Here is a 4,965-nt window from a genome sequence, read left to right as displayed (position 1 = left end):
TTTTTTGTACAGCTGCATTGGAATCAGAGCGTCTAGATGAGCAGGGTGAAAATCCAATCTGGCCACACACACACACACACACACACACAACCCGAAAAGAAAAAAAGAACAGCCAACGTATCAATAGTGGCGCAGGGACAGTTGTTTAACGCAGTTGGCTAGAGGGACCCATCCTGGCTTGCGGGGACATCACTGGGGAAGGACAAGTGGAAAGGGAGGGGGAGAGGGAGGGGAAAGCGCAACTGGGGAGGGGGGAGGATCGCTTGTGATCGCGGCCCTCGCTAAAGATCACAACGATGTGTTTATTTGCAAGTTTGGAAAGCTTCGCTCTGGACACTTCCCTGCCTCTTTCAATGGCTGGTGAGCTTGGAACACTGACAGTTGCGGCATCTCAGTTACCCTCCTGGTGGGATCACCAGTTGTCACCCACAAAGGATGACTCCCTCGCTGCCTCCCAGTACACCGGGAGGACGCGGACATCTTCTATTAGTAGTATTTGTTGTTGGCAAGCTGGAGAAAATGATGGGGCCAAAGTGGTTAACGTGCACTGTTACTCTGTTGTAAACCCTTTTTAAATCAGTGGGTCCTAAAACGTGTCCTTCTGATTGCCCCCTTACAGTGCAATTGAGAAATCAGTCCCATTTGGTTTCATGGAGTGCCGTGGGGTTTCCTCTCTAATGTATTTAGGACTGCAATCTTGATGCCTAACTTTTAAAGAGGTTTGGCTTTTCTGCCTCCGGAAATAGGCATTTGCAAAAAGAATTCCGCTTACTTCTATGTAAACGGCATAAGCTCCCACTTTCTCCTTGAAATCCGTAGAATTTATTACTACTCGATACATAACAAGATTCGACTACAGTGTTGCAGCGCGGGAAGTGGCTCCCATGGAAATGAATGGGATACATCAGACGGCACATCTCAGGAACGCGGTACCATCCAGACCCGTTTTAAGCAAGCAGACCTTTGGCCATTGCCTGCAGCTGAGAAGATGCTGCCCTGCGTGCGATCCTAAGCACAACTTGTAAGAAGGTCGCCTTGCTTCCAAGGCCTACAGCGCAATCCTACGCAGAGCTGCTTCGGTCTAAACGGGGTTCTATTGGATTCGCCCTGCCCAGCATCGCGCTTTTGCCTCGAGCGCCTTTCCAATCTCAATCCAGCCACTTCCGAAGAACCGCTCAAGGAGGAAGGGAGGCATTCGGAGCTGCCAACCGATTATCGGAGTTCAAAGGCTGATTATCCATTTCTCCTCACCTAGAGTTGGCACGCTGGTGCCCTTTTGAGCTTTTGGAGTGAAGGCCCCGTGTCTTTGCTGACGGAAAGGCCTGTTAGCACTGTTCCACTCAATTTCATTGGATTTACTCCCAAGTAAGTGTATCTAAGGCCTAACCCAGAGCACCACGAGAGTATTATAGTAAGCGCACATTCCTGAATGGAGAGAAACCCCGAGGCAGATGCTCCAACTGCAGGGCGAGGGATTCGATCCTGTGCCTGGGATCCTGCAATCGCTCCGCCCAAGGCCCAGAGAAATCGATGGAGGGCTAACCGAGGGCAGGATCGCACCCCATGCTTTTAAGAAGCTCTGTCCTCCATCCATCGCATCAAGCGATCCTCCAACGTGCCTTCAGGATTCTTTTTAAAAAGAAGAGGAAATATTTGCATGCCTGAAAAGTGCCTGGTGATCCAACAAAACGAGGGCTGGAAAAAGACATTAAAATGGTGAAAACTCTGCTTTCCTACTAACCCTCGTGGCCCAAAGTAGTCGCGCCGGTGGCCCAGTCTGGCCTGTTTGTGCCTGCCTCCTGTTTAAAGTTGCTGGTGTTGCTGTCTGGGAGGAAAATCGGCACCAGCGCCTTTACCTTGCTCGGGATTCGATTTCATTCACTGAGCGGGAGAAGAAAGTATGCTGGGGAGGGCGGGGGGGTGGGGGAGAGAAATTGAAATCCGTGTATTAAAGCAGCTCCATCGCTTCCAGACACCCTAGAACCCCCGTTCCGCGGCAGCATGTCTAATGTATTCCCCCGAGGTTCCGAGCATTAATTAGTTGTTTAATAGGAGTATGACTAAAAATGTAAAAGAAGGATTAGGAGCGTGAAACGTATGTCCAGCTCCTTCCACACACTCGAGGAGGGAATGAAAATCACTCTGTATCTTATGTTTCTCTACCAGCCATTTGCATTTCCCACCAGCTGCTCACTTCTGCTGCACCAGTTTTTTTTGGGGGGGGGGGAGATGGAAGTGGCCGGCTCGATCCAGGCTGGAGCCCCCAGAATGGAGGGGACAAGGGAGGGGGAGGGGGAGCGCAGCAGCAACTGTCCTCTGGCTGGCTGCAGCCCAGACAGAGACAGAAAGGATGGGGGGGCGGTGTCTGTGGCAGAGCCTAATTTAAAGTTTCTGGAAACCAGCAAGCGGTGGGGCTCTTCGCATGTGTCTCTGGGAGGAGGCGGGCGCGGGGGGGGGGCAGCCTCTCCCTCGCATTCTTCAGGCGGGTTCAAAGGAAAAGCAGTCACAACACGGCGGATCTGTTTACCTTTGTTATTGTACCAAGCACTGTCCCTTCATTCATTAGCTACACGGAAGCCTGAATTTCTTGCAGGAGGCAAAGGGGTGTCTGGAAGTTGACGACAGCCAAACAAAAGCATCTCTCTCTCTCTCTCTCTCTCTCTAACTCACACACACACACCTGGTTTGGGGTTCACTCGGGTGGATTTTGAATTTTGGTTCGTCCTCGCTTTCTCTACTCAGTTTCTCGATCGAATTTTGTTCGCCCTTCACAAGGGCAGAAGCAGAAATGATCTGGAAGTATTTTCAGACGCGTGAGGAGTCCCCCCACCCACCCACCCTTTTCTGGTTTCATATGTGTGAGCTCATATGTAAGATTGCACCTTTAACGCACCCTTAATGTTACACCCATGTAACAGTAAGAGTTTCTGTAATAAAATGCCAGTGTGTTGAAGCAGACAGTCGCCCGTCTCCCACCGGCAATGGACATAGATCGCACCTCGAGACAGTCCCAGCCGAGGACAGCGCAAGGTCAAGGGGCTCTCTGGATGCTGTCTTTTGGGGTGAGAATTTAAGTTCTTGGTCAGCTTTGGAGGCATTTCCTCAAAGTCATTTTACCGGTCTTGTATTCACTCTGAACATAATTAGCAAAATAGCTTAATTATATATATTTTTGCAAGCCGTATCCTAGCCATGGGTACTTGCATGGAATGTCTACGATCCCACCCTTCATTAATATGACTCCAAAATGGCTTCCAGTGATTTGCATCACCAAAATGTAACGCATTTTCTCCTCTTGAGTAACGGAGCTGTGTCTAGGATATCTGTAATCGCATCGGGAATATTTTTGTTTATGTACAATTTAATTGTAATTTTTCAGATTTCAAAAAGTTTTGATTTTTCAAATTAAAAAAAACAGGCTCAAATGCAACAAAATCGGTTCTCAGCTGGAAGGGGGAACAGAAGCGACAATGCTTTTTTTACAGTGCAAAGCTTGGGTCTTTAGCCTGCTGGTGTTACCAATGAGAAATGCAAGCAGGACCTTCAAAGGTTCTCCCGCACTTTTGCCGATTTTTATATCTGTCATGTACAATCGAACCATTTCCAACATTTTCGCCAGTGTGTTTGTTAAGAAAGCACTCTTTCCCGTTCTGATGTGTTTTCCTAGTATTTCTGTTTCTCTCTGGCACATGGCGGCGGGATGGGCCGTGATGGTCGCAATAAATCGTCGTGAAAAACGTATAGAAAATGCACCTTATTTATTCCTAGTAGTAAGAAACATTCCGCTGGGCAGCAAAGCGCACCGACTCCCTAGTGAAGGGGCTCGCCAGTTCGGCGCTTCCGAGGCCCGGGAGCGACACCAACGCCGCTGGGAAGCGCCGCGCCCCCTTCCCCGGATGCCCCCTCCCCAAACTTCACCTCCTCATTTTAAAAAATGGGTTTGGGGTGACCCCACGTGAACCCGTTGGGCGCATCCCCAGCCCAGGAAATTCGACGCGGAAAGGCGCTCCTGGGGCTCGTCCGTGGCAACCCGTCCAGTCCCGGCTGCGAACTTTTCGGTGGGGACCGGGCTCTGCCCGCTCTGGCTGGTCCCGGCCGCGCCTCTTGCAGGCCCTCCGGCACTCAGCCTCCTCGCCTTCCCTGCCCTTTCCCGGGCGCCCTCCCTCCGGCCTCCCCCCTTCCCGCCCGGCCTCTTTTGTTTCATTCATCCCCACCGGCAGCTCCCCGAGGCGCGGGCCAGGTGGCTCGCTCGGCCCTGCGGATCCTGAATCCCCTTGGCTGTGGCTCAGGTCGGTCGCGCTTGCCCGGCGTCGCAGCGGCTCTCCCTGCGCTCCGCTCCCCCCTTCCGCCGGGCCGTCCTTTGGACCTCTCCATCCCTCCGAGCTCTGCGCTCTGCGCCTCCGGCCTGCCTGGCGGCCGCTCTTCCTAAGCGCACTGCGCGGCAGCCGCTTACCTGGAAGTCTAACTGATTTCAAGGGAACTTCCAAGTAAGGAGGCCGGGATCGGGGCCTTCCTGGCTCGGGTCTGCTCGCGGAGGCCACTTCCTAGCTGCTCCCGGCGGCTCCGGCTGCCTCCAGTCTCGCTGCCTCCCTCCATCTCCCCGTCCCTTTCTCCGCTTGCACATTTCCCTCCCCGGCTCGGCTCGGCTCGGCCCGGTCCGCCCTGCCTGGCGCTCTCCCGCCCGCGTCCCTCTGCCGGCCCGTCCATTCCCCTCCCGGCTGCGCAGCCCCCCTGCCCGCCCGCCCCCCCCCCCGCCCGGCTGGGCTCGGCGGCGGGGCGAGTTTGGTGGAATCTCTGCTGACGTCACGCGGCTCCCCAGCCAGGCGGCGCGCGGCGAGCGGAGAGCAGAGGGAGCCGCGGAGCCGCAGCCAGCCGCAGGCCGCCCGCCCAGCTCCGCCGCCCGCCCGCCCTCCTCCGCGGGACCAGGCTGGCCCGGCCGGCGGCGCTGGCCCACTCGGCGGCTCC

The sequence above is a fragment of the Eublepharis macularius genome, chromosome 10 (assembly GCF_028583425.1).
Source record: "Eublepharis macularius isolate TG4126 chromosome 10, MPM_Emac_v1.0, whole genome shotgun sequence".
In the NCBI taxonomy this organism is placed as follows: domain Eukaryota; kingdom Metazoa; phylum Chordata; class Lepidosauria; order Squamata; family Eublepharidae; genus Eublepharis; species Eublepharis macularius.
The sequence above is the reverse complement of the archived record's forward strand: the minus strand, read 5'-3'. Positions refer to the sequence as shown.